We start from the raw sequence: 20389 nt of genomic DNA on the forward strand, positions 1-20389 counted from the left end.
ACACATCCACGACACCGAACACAAGCCAGTGCGTGTTCTACATTTCCTGTACCAGTGGCCGTTCTGAGCACTTAGCCTCTTTCGACTTTACTTGCTCCTCAGCCAACTCTGGGAGGTGGATACAAGGATGATTCCTGTTTTCGATGGGGACACTGAGGCAGGGAGCACTTGGCGAACTTGCCCAGGAATGCAGAGCAGAGACTGAACTCTCTCTACACCACCACCTTCTCCGCTTACTTGGTTTGGGCTGGGGAGAGGGTGGAGAGAGACAGATGGCAATGAGACTTGTTTAGCCGAGAAACCACAGGACTTGGTGATAGGTGCCGGGGCGCTGGAGCGAGAGTAGCTTAAATGAGCCCCCACTCCCGTTTTGGACTTGGAATATTGGGGGCCAGGAGCGTGTGTGTCCTGGGGGCACAATGCCATTTTCTGAGATGAGAATGGGGCAGAGGGGCAGGGCTGGGAACTGCCACCCAGCTAGCTGCTTTAGGGTTTGGAGGGGCTGGGGGCACCTGAGTGGAAAGAGGCCCCCTCAGTCTGGCAGCAGGGGACAGGCCGGGCACAAATAGCGGCGAGATGGGGATGGGGGGGAAGGCACGCTGCGGGGAGGAGGGGGTCGTTGGGGCAGGCAGTCCCGGGCAGGCCGGGGATGCTCTGAATAAACAAGATGCCAGAGGGAGGAGGAGGCCTAGCCATGGAGTCTCGGGGTTAGAGTCATGGAATCTCAGAGCTCCACGGCCCTCGGGGATCATGTATCCAATCCAACCCTCTTCCTGTGCCCACTGTACAGGTGAGGAAACTGAGGCTGAGAAAGAACTGGGACAGGTCCCAGTGTTTTGACCTAGGCAAGCTCAGGTCCCTGGCTCTGATGTGAGGCTGGGGGCTCGAGGCCCGGGGGCTCAGACTATCTCTGTCCCCACAGAACGCCCCCTGCCCTGCCATACATAAAGCTTTATATCAAAGTCACTTTCCCTGTGCTGTCCCAGCCAGGCAGGGAACGGGGACTGAGACTCCCAGGAGATGGCTTACTAAGTTGCAGGCAGAAGCGGGACAGCGGCTCGAGTGGCCCGCTGGGAGCCTCGTCCTCTCTTCTATACACCTCTCTCCACTCTGCGTCCCCTGGGACAAACTGGCACAGATCCCTGGCTGGGGAATAAGGGGATGTGGGTCCTCGGCCCAGCTCTGTCACCCACCTGCAAGGTAGTCCTGCCCCTTTCTGAGCCTTGGCTTCCCCGTGTGCACAGAGGGTGGGCAGGGCTGTCCTGGATGCCCCTTCCAGAGCTGCCATGCTGTGGCCGTCGGGACCCTGCTCCGGAAGGCGGCTGGGCTGGGCTGGAACGCTGGGGTGGGGGTGGGGTGCCGGGAAGGGGCCCTGGCCTGGATGTCATGACTCAGCTCAGAGAAGGCAGCCAGCTTCGGGCCTGGGAGTGTGTGGGGGTAAGAGGCATCTGGAGCCAGGGACTGAGCCCTCCTGCCAGCAGCTGGGAGGGCACGTGAGTGAGGGCCACACCGGCTGGACCTGGCAGACTGTGGTCCGTGTGGCCTCAACCCAAGTGAGCTGAGGCCTACGTGCACTCCCGCAGCGTGGGTGGGAGCCAGGGAGGACTGCAGGGTCCGCTGGGCAGGGACACAGTTACAAGTCGGGGGGGGGGGGGTAGAAGCCTGGGAAGGGGCTCCCACCTGCCACCCTCAACCCTATGCCTCACTTCTGTCTGTTCGTAAAGGTTCAGCACTCCACCTCTACACGATGACTCCCCCCACAAGCCTCAGGATCACATCAAGGCCAGAGAGGGTGACCAACCTGGCCCAAATCACACAGCGATGCAGCTTGGTCATCCAGGCTCTACTCTGCCACGCTGCTTCTAGACCCAGAGGACCTTCAATGTTTTCAGGTACCTATGAGGTCCCCCAAACAAAGCAGCAGCAGTCGGCTCAGTTGGAGGCTGGCCTGGGCGCTCGTTGTTCTGGAAGTCCAAGTGGGTGGAATTAACTGTGCCAGTTCCATGGACTGTTACTCTGTCGCTTCTGTCGGTCCTGCTGCACCTCCCCGCTTCTGTCTCCTCACCGCCAGTCTGTCCCCTCCCTCCTGTTCTCACACCCCAACCAGAGGAAACTTTCTGCCCCTAGGAAGGGGCTGGCTTCTTAACTCCGCCTTTAAGAAACTTGGTGTCCCAGACAGCTCATCATGACTGACACAGGGAGGCTGATGCCCTCCCAGCTCCCCAGGGCCCGAGCGAGGCCCCCACGCTCGTCACTCACTCTGTGTTCCTCACCCCAGGAGGCCTCCCCGGGGACACAATGGAAAGAAATGACCTATTTTCTGGAAGTTCAAAATAAAACGAAACATCTGTCTGGATCAGAGCCAGGCTGATAAAGAACGGACCGATCTCCCCCCCCAGCCCCAGCCCCCGCCCCCCCTTCTGCCACACACCCCCTCACCCGCCAGAGTGCGAGTGCTTGGGGGTGGGGGATACTGCAGGCCCAGCTACTTGGAACAGTTCGTGGGAAAGCGCTCAGTGTGTGCTTCACGGCCACTGGGGGCCCAGGGGAGGGGGCCTGGGTCCTCACACAGGCTGGGAACCAGCCTGAGAAGGAGGTCAGTGAGGGAGGGAGGCTTCTACATGCTCCCGTCCACCGGCCTGCCTGCCGAGCAAACACTTCCTGCCTCCTCCGGCGCCTCTCTGGCCTCCCTGCTTGTCCCCCACGGCTGCCCACCCCCACCCCCGGGGCCATATGGCCTGGCTCTACCCAGGCCCAGTGGGCCCCTGGACCAGAGTCCTATGGATCCCATCTGGACCCCCTAGAGCGCCTACAGAATGGAACAAGGGCTTAGAAGGCACTGAAAGTAACAAGAGTAATAATAGCTACCTCTGATTTCGTTTGTATCCAATGCCTGGGCTAAGTCGTTGATGTGAATGATCTCAGAAGAATCCATGATCTCTGTGTCGCCTCTCCATTTTACGGAGGAGAAAAGCAAGGCACAGAGAGGTTAAATCATTTGCCCAAGGTCACAGAGCTTGCCGGCAGGGGAGCCAGTGCTCAGTCCTGGGCGGACTGACCCCAGAGCGCCCAGGCTCAATGCCCACGTGACAGCCTCTCAAAGGCAGGAGGTAAAGACGACAAGCCCTTGCCTGGCACACAGCATGGCCTCAAATGAGCCACCCGCCTTGGTCTTTCGCCCTCTGCTTCCCGACCTCGCCTTTCAGTGCAGGCCCTCCTTGTAGCAGGGTGAGCCTGAAGCTGAAAAACAGGGTAGGAGACAGGCAGAGAGCCCCACAACCTGGGGGCTGGAAGGGGCCATAAATACTCCCTATTTGCGTCCCCCCCAGCCCCCCACCTCCCCCCAACAGGCTGTGTGGTGCACAGTGACCAGCGTCTCACCACCTCATCCATAACCCATTCCACTCTTGGAGGGCTCGGGATCCTCAGAGGTCCGGCTAGTCAGAATTTTTCATAACATGGGGGGTTTTGTTCTGTCCTCACAACAATGCTGAGAGAGGGTTATAATCGTGCTTTCTGTTTCATGACGAGGAAACTGAGTCTCAGAGAGGTCTAGTGACTTACCCAGGCTGACACAGCCAGTAAGCCACGAAGCGGGGACGCAAACTCAGGCTTGTCTGACTCCAAACCTGGAGGCTCAACCGCCACGAGAGCCGGCCTGTCTCCCACCCAGAAACAGGTCTGTCCACGGAGGAACAGTCCGCAGTGAGTTTACCCTAATGGGGTCCATACAGAATGCAGGCTCCCAAAGACCGAAGGATCCTGAGGTTGGAGCCCTGTCCCTCCCTCGCTGAGGTGCAGAGTGAGTGGGGGTGAGTCCCAGCTCGCCCAGTAATTTGAAAGTCAAGCTGGGGATAGAGCTCAGAACCTTCCTGCAACTTCACCGCAGAGCCTGCCGGAGAGCGCATGGGTGAGGAGAGGAGTCCTTGCTGAGGACAGCCTGGCTCTGGCCAGGACAGCCACTGCCTTGAGGCCCGTCCCGAGTATCAGTGAGGCGAGGTGTGTGGCCGGCTCTGCCACAGGCCGGCTGTGCTCAGGGTCCAGGCCTGCCCCTGCAGGGGCCCCAGCACCTCTGCAGCTGCAGAGTTCCGGGCCTTCACCATCCCTCACTGCCCTCCCTGCACCCCCCCCCCCCCGCCCCCCAGAGCCTCATCTCTGGCCGGTGCCATGGCAACAGAGAGCCCAGGTCCTGGCAGCCAAAGGAGCCCCTGAGAGGGGTCCCAGGCTGAGGCTGGGGAGGCGGTGGGGGTGGGGGGGTGCGGCGGTCGGAGACAAGCAAACCTTCTGTTCCCCGGGCTGCTGCCAGCCCCGGATCAGCCCTGGGCCGGGGTGGGGGCCGCAAATAGAATGGGTCCTCAGAGCCAAGTGGGCAGGGGGCAGGCAGGCCTCAGGCCGTTTGTCCTGACCCACCAGCACGTGGCCTGCCCCCGCCAGCCCAGAGCCCAAGCCCACAGGCAGGCTGAGGGAGCTAGCGAAGAGCAACCCTGCCATTAATTGGAGCCAACGTGGGGCATTGAGATTCCCCTCAGGGGCAGCAGAGCCAGAGGGGAGAAAACTCCCACATTTCACTTCCCTCTCCCTTTCTCAGCGTCTGTCTCTCTCTCTCTCTCTCTCTCTCTCTCGCCCCTTCCTCCGGTCCCGCACCCTGCTTCTCCCCCAGGCTGTTAGTCCGCTTCTCTGGGCCTTGGCGTTCCCATCTGGAAGTCGGGGCTCGTCACCGAGCTGTGGAGGCCATTGAATGAGTTCATACAAGGAAAATGCTTAGAACAGGGCCTGGCACACAGCCAGTCAGTGGCCTCGTTCTGCTTCACTCACGGGAGAGTAACTCACTCACTCACTCGCTCGCTCGCTCACTCGCCCAGGCCCCCTGGCCAGGCTCGTCAGCCAAGGATTGCACGTGACAAATGAGAAGGTAGGAAAGCCCCTTCCAGAAGGGCTCCTTAGGAAGGGGCAGCTGCTGTTGTGATTGGCATTGCCAGCAGGCTCAGCCAGGGTGGGGGCGGGGTGTCTCCTAGCATAGTCAGGGATTTCAAGGCCCACCCAGGACCACAACCCAAGTGCAATGACTCCTGTCCCCTGTCTGCCAACCACTTCCTTCCTGGACCTTTGTCTTAATCCCTTCATTTGATTCCCCCACAAATGAGGAAACACACCTAATAAGTTTTTCAGAGGCCTCTAGATTCCTTTTTGGTTTTTTTCCCCAATGTTTATTTTTGAGAGAGAGAGAGAGTTGGGGAGGGGCAGAGAGACACATAGAGAGAGAGAGAGAGAGAGAGAGAGACAGAATTGAAGCAGGCTCCAGGCTCCAAACTGTCAGCACTGACACGGGGCTCGAACTCATGAACCACGAGATCATGACCTGAGCTGAAGTCGGACGCTTAACTGACTGAGCCACCCAGGCGCCCTGAGCCTCCAAATTCCTAATTCAGAATTAGGCTTTACAGTAGATGCTTAATAGATGCCTACACAGCGTAAGGGATCAAATGGCCTTGTAGGGTCAGCCCTTCTGGTCTTCAAGCCTCAGCTGTCCCCTAACACCTCGGGGTTCGCTAAGCTGGGGAGCTGGGATGGGCAATCGATGTGGACTCTTTCCCTCCTGGGTGGTAATGGGACCAGCTGGCGAGAGGGCAAAAGGAGACCCTGATGCCACCCAGGGCATGGAAAGCACATGGAGCCCAGCCGGACCAGGTGTAGCAGTTCCATTCTGAAGCCACTTAATCCAGGTCCAAGTTCCAGGCCGGCTCTACCACCTTGTAACTGTGTGACCTCTCTGACTTTCACTTTCTTGAGTTCCAGCCTCCCGGAAAATGACAGAAGAGACTTCCTTTTCCATTGCTGGGAGGGGTAAGATGATGACGAAAAGCACCTGTCACATAATAGGTACTCAGTAAATGGCAACAATTATGAATATGTGATTATTTCAGTGGGAAGGAGGTGGCCTCCAGCTCGGCCTCCTTTAGTGGGGTTCTTTGGTGGGTGATGCCAGGGAAGGGCATTCCACAGCGGCTCTGCATGCGAAATGGGAGATCTCGGGGCACCTGGGAAAATAGCAGGAAGAAAACTTCTAGGTCAGAAATCAGGACTCTTTAGCAAAGAGGTAGGTGATGGGCAGGGAAGGAGTGCAGAGGTTACTTTGGGAAAGTTTGGGGGTTCCGGGTGAGGATTTAGGCTTTGCCCTGCAGGCATGAGGAAGCCAACCTTTCAGGGCATTGGTAGTGGGGAAGGGGGCGGCTGGCTGCTGGCTGGACAGCAATACAGCCCAACTCCAAGCACTGTGGGAGGAGGGGCTCCTCAGATGGGAATGACAGGAGCAGGTTAGCATCAGTGGGAGGGCGTGGATTAGAATGGGGACAGTGGAGGCAGAGACGCCAGTTTCGGACATGAAGCCATCTCAAACCCTGCCTAAACCCCCTGGCAGAACCAGCTATATAATTTGTGGGGCCCCTTGTTACAATATTAACAATTTCAAGTGTGGGGCCCCCGCGAAGCATGGAGGCCTCTGTGACTGCCCATGGCGAATGCACATGAGGTCATCCCTGCTCCCTGGACTAAAGGGGAGGCCAACTGTCCAGCCAGCCAACTGCCCGTCTGTTTTATTCATCTCTCCATGCATTTATCTATCACTGTTTCACTACCCATTCAGCAGACAGGCCCCAGCCTGGGAACCGATAAGGGCACAAATACAGGTAAGAGGGCAGAAGCCCACGGTCTGCTGGGTCAGATGTGAGCCTTTCCCTTCAAGCCCGGTGCCCTGAGCTAGGGCTGTGACAGGTTTGTAAAGCGGAGCCTTGCCCTGTGCATTGACCCTGGAATCCCCCCACCCACCCAACTTCGGCTCAGTCTCAGGAGTGGAGAAGCTAGCAGGCCACAGTCTTTCAGTTCTACTTCTCAAGAAGGAAGGCTACCAGGGCAGCAACAAGGATTTGAAACAGCCACAGAAGCCTGGCAGAGGCTAAGGGCAAAGCGGGATAGAGCTTCTGGGGTCACTGAGCTGCTCCCTCAGCCTCCCCTTCGTGTGTATAAAAGGAATTTATGGCCAGAATGGAGAAGTGATGTGATCAAAGCTCCATGGTCCACAAAACTACCCCGGGGGAGGGAGAGGGGGAGGGGGAGGGGGGGGGGTCCCACCCCTCATGGAAATGACACTTCCTCTTTAGCCCAAACTCTGCCCTGTGACCTCACACCGGGGAGGACTGGGGCTGAGTGAGCCTTGGATGACAGACGTGGATGGAGAAGCCACAGCACATGCCCAGCTCAGTGGTCCCAGGTTCAGTGCTATCACGGATGATCTGTACGACTTGAGCTACATCCCTCCCCTTCTCTGGACCTCAGTTTCCCACCCATAGAATAAGCAAGTTGGACCAGGTAACCCCCAGAGTCCTTTTCATCTCTGACCTTCAAGAACGGACTCCCTGGCCCTGCTGCCCCCACTTCCTAAAGTACAACCGTCTCCATCATCGGGCAGAGAAGCTGGTACCTCCTGCAGATGAAAGGTTTTGGGGCACCTGAGACATCAAATAGCTCTGATCTGAAGCAAGGAGAAGAGACGGCAGATGACATTAATGCAGCTAAAGCAAAATACACTTTGATTTTCAGCCTCCTGCACTAGGCTGGGGGCAGGGTGCCCCAGAAAGCATCTGGGAAGGGGGGTCCCTGGGGCAAGGGCCTGGGGCTTCAGGAAGCCCTTTTGCCTGTGGGCTCTGAGTCTGAAATCTTGGGAGATTTCGATCTTAAGTGTGAGAGTCGCCTTAAGACCCTCAAACTCGAAGCAACAACTGTGTCGATTCCACACCCGCGCCCACCCAGAGGTGGGGCGTGGGTCCCCACACCATTCCCTCGCTTCGGGACCCCATCATTGCTCCAACCACCACTGGGCCAAAGCCCTTCTTCCTCTTGAAATCAGAGCGTATGAGATTCGAAACATCAGCACTGGAAGGGGCCTAAAGGGTCACAGCATCCACACATCCACACCCCAACATGCACACCTCCCTACCCTCCTTCCTCTGTATCCCAGGAAAACGGGCTCCGCAGGCACACACCCTCAGAGCTCCCTGAGAGACCAAGTGCGTTAACAGACTGCTCTAACTATAGAAAGTTCCCCCTCTTTATTGCAGGTTACAGTTTTCCATTAGTGGTCATCGATCCTGACCTCTTTCTGTAACGGATGGAGAAAGGGTAAGAAAAACCCCTTTCATTGTGAAGTTAAATATGCATGATGCCTGAGTACACAACAGAGCTTGTGTGGCTGCCAATCCGGGCTGGCGTGGCTTGGAATCCTGGAATTGTTTGGGGCCTGGAAGGAGCTCAGAGATCATCTTGTTCAGCCTCCTGGTCTCACAGATGGGAAAACTGAGGCCCAGAGAAGGACTGACTCACCCGCGGTCACACAGAATGTGTTCCAGGGTCTGATGACCACCTCTGGAACTCTGAGGGGCCTCCGCAGCTGCAGCACATTCTCGGAGTTTGTGCTGCATCCCCAGGGGTGACCCGTGCCCCACCCAGCCTCTCATCCTGCGCTCTGGAGTCACAAACACCCAGATGCAAATCCCAGTTCTATGGCTTCCTAGCTGTGGGACATTGGGCAACTGACTTAACCTCTCTGGGCAGTTCCTCGTATAAAACAGAGAGGGTTTCTATCTACGCCTGGAGGTTGCTGTGATGATTATATTAGTTTGGCAAATATTTATTAAGTGCTTTCTGAATGCTGGGCCTGTTCGAAGCCCCAAGGAACCCAGCAGTGAACTTCACAGTAATGGATGGGAGGCACAACAGAACCGCTCAGGAATCGCTGTCCCTGTTGTATCACCCTGCCCACTCTACTTCCCAGCTGAGGTGCTATGAACTCTGCCCTGGGTGGGGGGGGGGGGGGGGGGTGTGGGAAGGGCAGGAAGGCCTACGGAAAGCAGTGGAGGAAGATCTCCCCCCATTCCAAGGGCCCACTGCCTACAGCGTTCTGAAACATGCATGAAGAAGTAAGGTGGGCATGAAGGGCATTTCAGAGAAGTCTAGGGGACCCTCTCATTCCTTCCGCCCTCCCCACCACACTCAGTAGCCCATCCCAAGCAAGGCACAAGTCCCCTCCTTCAGTCCTGAAGGCAGCTGGTCTCAGAACCAGCCTGTGCCTGGAAGATGGAACTGGGCCTTTAGAATCCCCACGGTATCCAAGCCCCTTCTGTGGGCATTGCCCTTTGTGGATCGCAGACGGCTTTCACCGCCAAGTCCTGTGCAGGAGGCAGAGAGAGCAGCGACCCTCTCTTAGCCAATGGCATTAGGTCCAGCCCTGTAAAGTGCAAGCGCCTTACCTATGTTATACTCACACGGCCTACATACCCCCCTGCTGCTCACAGAGGAGGGGACTGATGCCCAATCAGACACAGGGTCACCCGGCCAGCCAGGAGCCAACTAGGGATTGATGCACAGTCATCTGATGCCCAAACCTGACGTCGTTTACGCATGGTGTCCACTGCCTTCGAGATGTGGATGCAGCCCGGAAAAAGGACATGGGGACCCGAAGTTGGCCACACAGTGGACTTGAGTTGGGCCAGGACAAACGCCAGGTCTCCTGACTCTGAATCTACGGTGCTTTCCGCTGTCCCACATCTGTGGGCAATTACAAGTCTCAGCTTTTCTTCCCACAGAGGAGGGAGGGCTGCCTGATCACCCCTGAAGGGAAGGTGCTGACCAGATGGTCTCCTTCCTCACTTAGGGCCAGGCCAGGCTCCTGGCGGACCTGGGAGCAGGTGGGGCCTGAAGCTGAACTTAACCGCCGCAGAAGGTGCGGGAGCCAGGAGCAGCCTATGTGGGAGGATGGAGCCTGTCTTCCTTCTGACCTGGGGCTCCCCGGGTAGCAAAGGGTTACGTCTTTGCTTTCAAGCAGACACGGGCCGAAGTACCAACTCTACTAACTGTGTGACACTGGGAAAGTCACATAGCCTCTCTGGGCCTTGGTTTCCTTGTCTGCAAAATAGGGGTAACAACAATACCAATTCCCAAGACCTGGTAGGTGAGGTCCCAGGCTCTGGGCCTGGCACAGGGCAAGCCCTCCTTGACAGTGACCAACACAATCCTCATCCTGGAGCACTGCGGGTTTAGGGCATCTTGCATGGAGGCAGGGGAGGACTGTGTGACTTCAGATATCTCACTAGAGGCCTCTGTGCCCTCTGGGATTGCAGAGGCGGGCAGGGACACTCCTCCCTGTCTGACATAGAAAAATGCAGTCTGGAGGAACTACATGATGCTCTGGAAGGTCACCGGAGGGAAGGCCGGGGCCTGGTTCTGGTCTCACATTTGGGAACAGGAGGTATTCGGCGGAGCCCCTCCTCCCTTCCCCGGCACGTTTTCTCGGTTCCACTGACCGCCGGCAGATGCTGGGGACAGAACACAGAGCACAAACAGGAAGAGAAGGCCAAGCAACAAGGCAAAAGGGCATGACAAACACTTGGAAGACTGGAAGAACCTCGGAAGACTGCCTGGAAGAGGTGAAGTAGGCAAGGTCCTTGAAAGAAAATGGAGGGGATGAAGAAGTGCATTCTCATAGGCAGGATTGTGCTTACTCCTCCTGAGAACCCTGGGATCTGACTGACAACAAGGCCCAGGTTTGGAGAAATGAGGCAGGGAGCCTGTTATCTCCCGGAGCTCTGCCACTTAGTAGCAGCGTGATACAGTTTTGTAGCTGCTGTGAACCTCACACGTACAACCAACATAAAATCCGTCCCTGCCTCTGGAGCTGCTGGTGAGTTCCGTGAGATCATGCTCATAAAGCTCTCCACGCGGTCCTGGCATGCAGTTAAGTGTCAATGACAGCTACTATTAGGAGTTGGGGCTTTCTATAGGGGAGAATCAAAGAAGGAATCGTGATCAGATTCATGTTTTAGGATGGAGTGAAAGCAGCGTCCGGAAGGAGGGAGACAGCAAGGCAGCCTGAGCAGCTGCCTGAGTCCAGAGGGAAGGGCCCAGCGACTGACCCCCTTCTTCACAGAGGGGCCCCCACATCTGACGGCCGGTCCCAGACCTCCAGCCCCACAGCCCCAGCTGCGTGACCGCTAGCCTTGCCACAGCCCCCTTGCCTTCGCACTTTCCCAGTCACTGGGGGTTTGGAAGGACATCTTAGGAATCTGGAAAATTTGCAAATCCATTTAAATCCGAAGAGGTTGCCTGGCGGCCGGCTGGCCTGGAGCCAGATGGATTCTTAAGGACAAGGCTTGGGCCCAGAGACAGGGGCCATGGCTCTGAGGTCCCCTATCCGTGTACCCTGCTTGCCACCTCCCAATGCCCCTCTCAAGCTCATTCCCGCTCTCCCCAGCCCCGTCAGGCAGTGCTACGTTTTGGAGGCCCTCCGTTGGCACCCAGAAACCTCTGGGGTTCATTTGATGAAGGCAGGGGGCAGCAGGGCTATGGAGACTGAGACCGCCCACCCCAGAAGCAGCCTGAGCAGGAGAGGAGAGAACTAGCTCCTCCAGCCCTGACGTGGCCCACAGCCTCCCGGCCTCCTCCCATCTGGTTTTGTTAAAAATATTTTCCATTTTTTGACCTACCCAAGAAGGCACAGGCTGGCGCAAGGGGACAGGACAAAGGGGTTGGGAATCCCCCCTTCTCCCAGGACTTACCTTGCTGCTGATGCCTGCGGGTGTGGGCACAGTCCTGAGCTCTGGGCTGTCACCCCCTCCAGGAAGTCCTCCTCACTGGCCTCTTATTAACAGAGAGACTTTGCTGGACCCCAAATGGGGCAAGCGCTGGGTAGGAGAGCAGGGAGGACAGCTGCAGTCTCTGGGAGCCTCAGGAGAACGGAGGGGAGTAGGGGGCTGCAGGGATGAGGAGTGGCCTCAATCCCAAAGCATCCTGCGGGAGGAGCAGGGTTGCCAGGAGGGGCCGCCCTGGGTCTGGCCGTCGGTGTTGCGGGGCACAGCCGCTGGTCAGAGGGTGGCCAGCTCTCTCCTTGCCGTCCTCCTTCTCTCTGCCTCCAACTTGTTCACAGAGGGATCCTGCGTCCCAGACGGGATGGGCAGGGACTGCGGGCGCTGGCAGCCCCAGGAGCTCACACTACTGTGGGCTTCCCTGCCCCTCCCCCACTTTGGGGGAAAGGCTGAAGGGCCGCCTCTGATTGGCTCAGCTCAGAGAAGGGGGGCGAGGGGGCGGGGAAGGTGGACGCGTGTGTCTGTTTTCAATTTCAGTTTCTTCCCCCTCTCTTTCTTTTCCCCCAAGTTTCTTGTTTTTCTTCCTCGTTTCCCTCTGCTTGCTCCCTCCGTCGCCTGCTCTCTCAGGATGTGAGGGGATGTTTAGAAATTCCGCAGCCCACGCCAACCGCTGAGTCACTTTTATTAAAAAGTGGCCTGGCCCCACTTGCCTGATGCCTTGCCGTGGTACCTGGGACCGAGTCCTCCCTCCGTGCCTCAGTTTCCCCATCTATAAAGGCAACTCCGATAAGTTACATGATTGATTCAGTCAACATCCATTTATTGAAAAGGCGTGTTGACGGGGCACCTGGGTGGCTCAGTGGGTTGAGTATCCCGCTTCGACTTCGGCTCAGGTCATGATCTCCCGGTTGGGGAGTTCGAGCCCCATATCGGGCTCGCTGATGTCAGCCTGTCAGCGCACAGAGCACACTTCGGATCCTCTGTCCCCCTCTCTGTGCCACTCCCCTACTTGTGCTCTCCCCAAAATAAATAAATTTTTTTTTAAAAAAAAGCAAGTTGAGCACCAACTATGTGCCAGATACCATGCTGGGTGCTGGGAATGCGGTAGTGAGTAAGACACAGTCTCTGACTTCGGGGGTGGCCCAGGCTAGTGGGAGAGACAGGGATGTACAGGCAGGTCCCCCAAAGAAGGGCAAGGGCGCTGAGAGCGCATTTAGAGGGGTAGCTAACTGAGGCTTTTTACGATCAGTCACTTTTCAGAAGAAGAAACCCAAGACCCAAGTGTGAATTGGTGCAGAGGCAAAGAGACCTGCCCAGCGTCACCCAGTACAGCTCAGAGTTCCAAACGTATCACTTCTTGTCATCTCGCAGCCCCTGGAGTACCAGGAAAGGATTATTTCTCCACCTTATAGACGATGAAATGGAAGTCCGGAGAAGTGAAATGAGCTTCCTGAGCTCACACAGCAATGGCAGAACTGGGGCGGAATCAGGCCTCCTGGGTTACATGGTGAAACAGACACGGGCAATCTGACCCCAATGGAAGACCCACACCGCAGTGCAGACTGGGCCTCCCATCCTGCCTCCTTCCTCTGTTATCCCTTTCCCTGCCTCTCATGCAGTCACTCAACAGGTATTTTCGAGTACCTGCTCATGTTCCATGTCCAGCTTCTTGCCCTCCCTTCCCTACTAGGGTCTGCCAAGGCCCCTCCAAAACCTGGGTGGATCTCTGGGTCTCTGGCTCCCCCTACTTAGTCCACCCGCATTACCTCAGACCACAAGACGTCTCTAGTCACAGACTCCTGGCTCTTAGATGCCCGAGGACATCATTTTAAAGGGCTTTAGGGGGGGCGCCTGGGTGGCTTAGTCAGTTGAGCATCCAACTCTTGATTTCAGCTCAGGTCATGATCTCGTGGTTCGTGGACTCCAGCCCCACATGTGTCATCACGGAGCCTGCTTGGGATTCTCTCTCCTCCTCTCTCTGCCCCTCCTCCCCTGCTCACTTGCTCTCTCTCTCTCTCAAAATAAATACATAAAAATTGCTTAAAAGTTAAAAAAATAAAAATTAAAGAGTTTAGGGAGTTTAGTTGAGTCATCCTCTGCCCCAACACTGTATACATTGGGGAAACTAAGTCCCAGAAGGGGAAAAGAAAGGTGTCCCGGGTCGGGTCACACAGGTAGAGTCTGACTCTGCCCAGGGCTCCTTCCTTCCTACTCTCCGCACCTCTGTCTACCCCCTTCTTCTGGGGTCCTCTGTTCATGGGGCAGGAGTGTTTGCTGGGATTTCATGCCAACCACAATAGCATATCTTGAGGTCATTTCTTGGTCTTATCTAAGTGGAGATTGCCCAACATCTGAGCATCTGGGCTGGGCCGCACGGAGGGAGAAGAGTTCTCAGATGAGTCCTAAGCCATAGTGTGCAGGCCGTGAGAGACTCCGAAGGGAGGGGCCTGGCCTAGCTTGATAGCACTGGGGCCCTAGGGGATGAGAGGGGGACTCCAAAGACCACAGGGTCAGGCCTACACTGGGATTTCTTATGCCCGGAGACCCTACGAGTCCTTACAACTCTGAGCATTTGACTTGGCCACTCACCTCCAAAGCCTTGGCTTCTCTCCTGGGACCAGACAGTTTTGCGGGGGTGGGGTTCGGGGAGCAAAGAGGCATTTCAACCCCTAATTCTGCCCCCCCCCAACAAGTCCGGGAATGAGGAGACCCAGATATGGACTTGATTTGTGGCCTTGGAGAGATACCTTTGCCTCTCTGAGCCTCAGTTTCCCCATTTGTACATAACGGGGTTGAACTCCTTGTGCTGGAAGGCGGTTGGGATGCTCTGTTTACAAGTGTCTTAGGTTGGACTCTGGCTAGGGAGAGGAGGCTGGTGGGCCCCAGAGCAAGGGGACAGCTAGGGGCCAGAGATGCAGCACAGAGGGGAGGGGGTGGCTGGTGGTGGCTCCCCCGGGAAGCTGGCGGCGGCCGGTTTCCGGCCAGCCCAGCCGTCCGGCTGGCCCATCTGGAATCATTTAGCCCCTACCACCATTAACCCTTGGCAGGCACCAGGGCTGCTGTGCCTCCTCTCAGCTGAGATGGGGCTGGGGGACCAGAGCCACACGGAACACCACAGGGCACTCCCCAAGGGCTGGACCATTGAGGCAGAAGAGTCATGATTGACAGGGCAGGCTCTAGAGCCAGAGACAGAACTGGGTTCAGACCTCAGCTTCTGCAATTCCCAGCTGCACAATCTTGAGCCAGTTGTTTAAATTCCTGAGCCTCAGTTTCTTCCTCTGGCAAATAGAGCTCATTTGAGGAATGATTTGAAAGACTGTTGCAATTTGTAATGCACTTAAAAGACTCAGTACAGCGTCTGGAAGTGTTAAGGAAATATTGAGTTTCCCTCGTTCCAGCTGCAGCCAATCACTGTGTGCTCCTGAGCCGAGCCGGTCCTTCTCTGGGCCTCAGTTTCCCCTGTGTGCTCTGAAGGGGTGGGCAGTGGGCAGTACCTTTGAGCGGTGTAGCACTTTCAAGCTGGGGTGGTCAGCACAGCCCCCCCGCCCCACCAGGGACAGGACCGGCCATGAATAGTCTCCCAGCTGCCCAGATGCTGGGAGCCCCGTCTAGCCTGGGACAACGCTGATGTGGAAAGGCTGGGCCGACAGTGGGCAGGCAGAGCATGGAGTGAGGGGAATCCTGCCTCAGGTGAAGTGAGCAGGATACAGAGGGAGAAGGAAGCTCTGGGTCTGGGGCTCAGCACTTCTCCCCCCTCCACTGCACGGGGTCACGCTCAAGGATTAAGAGCCTGAGCTCTGACACTGGAAGGTCCAACCCAGCTCTACCACTTGCTAGCTGTGTGACCCTGGGCAAATTAAATTACCCAAGCTCTTTGAGCCTCAGTGTTTTCGGCTGTAAAATGAGGATACATGTGCCTACCTCGCAGAGTCGTTGAGGGGCCTGCATGAGTGCCACACCAGGTGTCTATGCAAGGACTAGAGCAGAGCGAGAAAGCCCCACTAAAGTAACGATTCTCCGGCGGCTCCCGGTCGCAGAAGTCCATCACCAGGGCCGCAGGGCAGCCCATCCAAATGCTCATTTTACAGCCCAGATGACTGAGGCCAGGGCTGGAAAGTTGACTGAGCAAGGCTTTGTAATGCATAAGACCAGGACGGGAAGGGATGCTTTTTGTCTAGATTCAGGCCCAAGCTCTTCCCTGAAGGAGGGAACCAGGCTGAACTGGAACCCCCCTCCCCAGACCCCCACCCACGCTTGTCAGAGCCGGAAGCCACAGCTCTCAGTGGGGCAGGGGGAGGAGGGGCCCGGAAAGGGCGCCTGAGTGGGAGAATTCCCAGTAGGCCAGCTCAGCACTCACTCAGGCAGGGCCAGCAGCCACCGCATCTGGCTCTCCCACGCTCCCAGCGCTGTCCCCCTCCCAGGCTCTCCAGGCCCGGGGTGAGGAAGCAGCACACACAGCACAGGCATCGGCACAGTCATCTTGGATGTCGGGGCCTGAAGTGTCCTAAGAGTGCATCCATAGTACAGGCATGGACATCGAGGTCCAGAGAGTGGAGAAGACTTGCCCGAGGTTAGCTGAGAGAGAGAAAGGTCCTGGAACGCGGGACTCCTGACCCCCAGCTCGGTGTCCTTCCACTCTGCATGCACTGAGCAGGTAGATCCTGGTACCTGCAGCTGGGGAGCCAGAATCGGGGTACATTGGGAAAGGCCTCTTCCCCTCCTGGACACTCGACATAGTGGCTGGCTGGTTGGGCAGAAGAACCAAGGGGGGGACTTTGGGCCACACTCCCACCCTAGATTCCTCGGGAATGATTTGAAAGACTGTCGCAATCTGTGATGCACTTAAAGGACTCAATACGCTGTGTGCTGCCCTCACTGGGCCAGACTATAGCCACCAAAGCCTGACAGGGTCCCTGGAGATAGGGCTTTGGGACCCTGCCTACCTCTCTCGGCCTCTCCCAGGCTCCAGCTGATCTCAGTCTCAGTGCCCCAGAAATCAAGAGTGTGCCCTGGTACACACGGATGGTTCGAGGATCGTCAGAACAACAGGGCCCTCAGAGGACACATATGTCCCCCTCACTGGACACACTGGGTCCCAGAGAAGGCCGAAACCTGCAAGAGGGCACATAGCAAGAACCAGGCAGAGTCTGACCCCCAGGCTCTGCTGTCCCTCTTACCATTTATCCATACAGTAGAAATTAATTGAGCACCTACTATGGGCCCCACCCTCATAGGGCTCACAAGCAAACACCAAGGAAACCACAAATCAGTGATATCATATTGTGATCAGTGTGATGAAAAAGATGAAGAATAAGGGTGGGGGCTTTTGTCTAGGCAGATTAAGGCTTCTCTGGGAAAGAAATACTTCAACTGAAGCCTGAGGTTAAGAGGCCACACACACCACAAGAGTGGGAACAGTGTTCTAGGTAGAGGGAACAGCATATGCAAAAACTTGGAAGCCAAAAAGAACTTGGTGTGTTTGAACAGAAAGAAAAGAATGGTTGAGGCACAGAGGGGACATGGCGGGGTAGAGCCTGGAGAGGAAGCCAGCGGCCAGGCCTCAGGGTCTTGTGGCTTTTGTCTTGAGGTCAGGAGGGCCAGTGCACGATTTTAAACAGGGACTGATAAGATCAGGTCACTGTAGTGCACTGTGAAGGATGGGCTAACAAAGGCGACAGCAGGGGGCTAGTATGGAGGCTGTTGGAGTTGACTATGGACTGGCTGCCCTCCCTCCGGCACTGGATCGTAAATAGAGACTGTGGGAATGCACCCTATAGGGAGTTAGGACTTGTGGGCCCCAGTCCATGCTTAACCACTGACTCACGGAGTGACCTTCCTTTCCTTCCCTGGCTGCTGTATCTCCTTTGAACAAAGGGTCCGATGCGCTGCCCCTTCAGATGATTCTGCCCCTAGGCCTTAGGTTCTAGCATCCTTTCTGCTCCCTAAGTGGCGATGTACTGGAGGGCTGCCTTCCTTCCCCACAGGGAGCAGGAGGAGAATCAGGGAGTCTGGCAGGGGGGTCAAGTTGGAGACCAGGCAGCCTGTGAGCCTTCCGGTAGTACCCCGCAGTGCCAGCAGGTGACGCCCCAGCCTCTGGAGGACGAGAGGAAAGGTGCGGGAGGGGGAGGTGGGGAGAGGGGTGCAGAAGGAAAAGACGTGTCGCAGGAGCCCCGGCACCCACCCGTGAGCCTCACATCTGCCCCCTGGAGGTGGGCAGGGCAGGAACGGCCATCCCTGCTTTCACCTCAGAAATAGCTCAGGCTGGGTGGCTCGGTTGGTTCAGCGTCCAGCTTCTGCTCAGGTCATGATCTGAGGTTCAAGCCCCGCAGCAGGCTCTCTGCTGTCAGCACAGAGCCTGCTTCGGGTTCTCTGTCTCCCTCTCTCTCTGCCCCTCCCCTGCTTGCTCTCTGTCTCTGTCTCTCTCTCTCTCAAAAATAAAGTAAACATTTAAAAAAGAAAGAAAGAAATAGCTCAGACAGAGAGAGTTCCTCACCTAAGGTCACAGAGTGAGTCAAGGCCCTTGGGCTGCAGTCTGGGTAAGTGGAAAGCCAGCCCACCAGCCTCTCTTAAGCAATCCACTTCCAACTGAAAGCTCAGCCCAGAACCTTTCCTCTTCCACGGCCATAAACCTGTTTAGAAACCGAGTTATCACCAAGATCTTTATGAGGCCATGTCTCTGCGCCCCACCCCTGGAGGCTGTGGTCAGGTATGTGAGAGTAGCCCAGAGGGAAGAGGGGCCACCGGGGAGCCAGAGGCAAGGAAGGGTCCAATAAACAGCTGCTCCCAGAGATAAGGGGCTATCAGAGGAAGAGGCTGTGACGCAGTGGACGGGGGCTTCTCCGCACAGTCACAGTACCATGCTGGACCACCGTCTGAGACAACCAGCTCCCAGTGGGCAGATGGGGACACTGAGGCCCAGGGAGGCAGGTGCTCAAGGTCACATGGCGAGTCGGAGGCTAAGGTGGGGCGGGACCTGCCATTTCAGATTCCCCGCCTGGGACTTTTGAACAAGGTTACAGTGTTCTCAGGAGGGGGAAGCAGGATTCACATCAGGGCTGGTCTCGGGTCTCTGGTTGGAGGGGTCCATCTAAAGGTGAGGGTAACGGGAGAACTGAGGCTTTTTTGCATGAGCCAGAGGAGGAAGAGGAAGCAGATATTTGTATAAGCAAAACCCCGGGGTTTAAGAGAGAGACGCACACAGCGCACGACCTTCCCAGGCTGGAGAGGAAAGAAAAACTTCCAGAGAGGCCACCGACCTGCTATGTGGCCTCCGGGGAGCGGCTTCACTTCTCTGAGCTCCAGCTGCTTCATCTGCAAGGTGGGGGTAACAAGACCCTGCCTCACCCTACCTGAAATAATACATGCAAATGACTTGGCCTCCTGCCTGGCACTGAGTGAAGGAGCGCGTTGGCTCTGTAAGGGTCTACCTTGGTCAGCATGCAGCCAAGTCTATGTTGTCCCTGCTCTCCTACTCTATTGGAGGGGGTGGTGCTTGGAAGATCAGCAGGGCTGGGCCGAGGACCCTTCGGGCACTCTGGGCGGGCAGCGAGAAAGGCCAGTGGGGTCCGGAGACCCACCTTCCGGGCCCAGCCCCGTGCCTGTGTGACCTTGCCTAGATACCTGGACCTCTCTGTGCTTCCTCATCCAGGAAATGGGGCCAGCCTGCTTTGCCCCGCCCTTCCCAACACCCAGGGTTCAGGAAAGAGCAGGCCCAGGGAAAGGTGGAAATAGAGGCCTACCCCCAGGATGTGTCTGTGGAGTAGGAGGCCTACCCCAGCCTCCACCCTGGGAGAGGACAACCCTGAGGGGATCACGAAGCCGGTGGGATGACTCCCCCAGGCCTCAGGGCTCCCTGGTCTTGATCTCTCCCGGATCAAGAAATAGGCCCCACTCTGCCCAAAAGGCCCTCATCTCTCAGCCACCGCCCAAGTCCTAGGCACCGTCTTCGTCATTTCTGGACCCCTGCCCGGCTTCCCCGCTGCTCTTACCAAGATGTAATTTCACCTTTATCTGTGATTATTTGATTCATACATGCTTCTTCCCCCCCCTCCCCCAGACTATAAAACCCCAAGGGCAGGGCCTCACTACCATAATACATATTTGTCAAATGAATGAACACACGAGCAAATGAATTCCTGTATCTATTCCCGAGCTCTGATTTAGCATATTGTTGGAATTAGAGGGCACCCAGAAAGTACCAACCTTCCTGTCCCCCAGGATAGGCATGTTTCTGCAGCGTCCGTGACCAGAGACCTCCAGCAGTCACTTGCATACCTCCTGTGATAATGAGCTCACTCTCTATTTCCTGACAGCCCATTTCCTAATGGATGGCCCTTCAGAGGGCACTCTATTATGGATGGGTTGAAACCTATGTCTGTCTATGCCTACAGCTTTCTCTCTCAGGTCCCAGGTCTGTCCTGCATGGCTCCCCAAACTCAGAACCTCAAGTCCCATTCCAGATTTTCTCCTCCTGCTGAGCAATCCCGGTTTTGTCAACTCAGAGAGGAGAACCCTGTCTTTTTGGGCCTCTTCTCCCTTCTTTGTATACTTGTCAATTTTGTACTGACCGCTTGAAAGAGTCAGAATTTCACCAACATGCCCCCTTCCTGACCTGGGAAAGGGAGCCTTTCCCGCAGAGGCAACCATGGGCTCATTCCATGTCAGTGACAGGCAGCTCCCTTTCCCCACCAGCTTTCATTTTGTTGCATACACTTGGGCATGGCCCCTTTCCTTGCTGGGCCTCACTGCTGCCACCT

General features: G+C 56.6%; 1 protein-coding gene and 1 long non-coding RNA gene across 4 annotated transcripts in view; one reads left to right on the forward strand and one right to left on the reverse strand.

The window, feature by feature from the left end:
* The window catches only part of PDGFRB (platelet derived growth factor receptor beta), a 37580-nt gene extending 25538 nt beyond the window's left edge, over window positions 1–12042 (reverse strand). For both annotated transcript variants that reach the window (XM_058719938.1, XM_058719947.1), the window contains exon 1: window positions 11607–12042. The gene's annotated coding sequence lies outside the window, so the exon portion shown is untranslated. The remainder of the gene's footprint in view (window positions 1–11606) is intronic.
* LOC131506427 (uncharacterized) lies at window positions 1782–13707 on the forward strand. Of its 2 annotated transcripts, none has more exons than XR_009258928.1 (3): window positions 1782–1892; window positions 8115–8175; window positions 12883–13707. It is a non-coding gene; the product is annotated as an uncharacterized LOC131506427 (long non-coding RNA). The 2 variants fall into 2 exon arrangements; XR_009258935.1 differs by having other exon boundaries at window positions 13005–13707.
* The last annotated feature ends 6682 nt before the right edge of the window (window positions 13708–20389 follow it).

The sequence above is a fragment of the Neofelis nebulosa genome, chromosome 1 (genome assembly GCF_028018385.1).
Source record: "Neofelis nebulosa isolate mNeoNeb1 chromosome 1, mNeoNeb1.pri, whole genome shotgun sequence".
Taxonomy (NCBI): domain Eukaryota; kingdom Metazoa; phylum Chordata; class Mammalia; order Carnivora; family Felidae; genus Neofelis; species Neofelis nebulosa.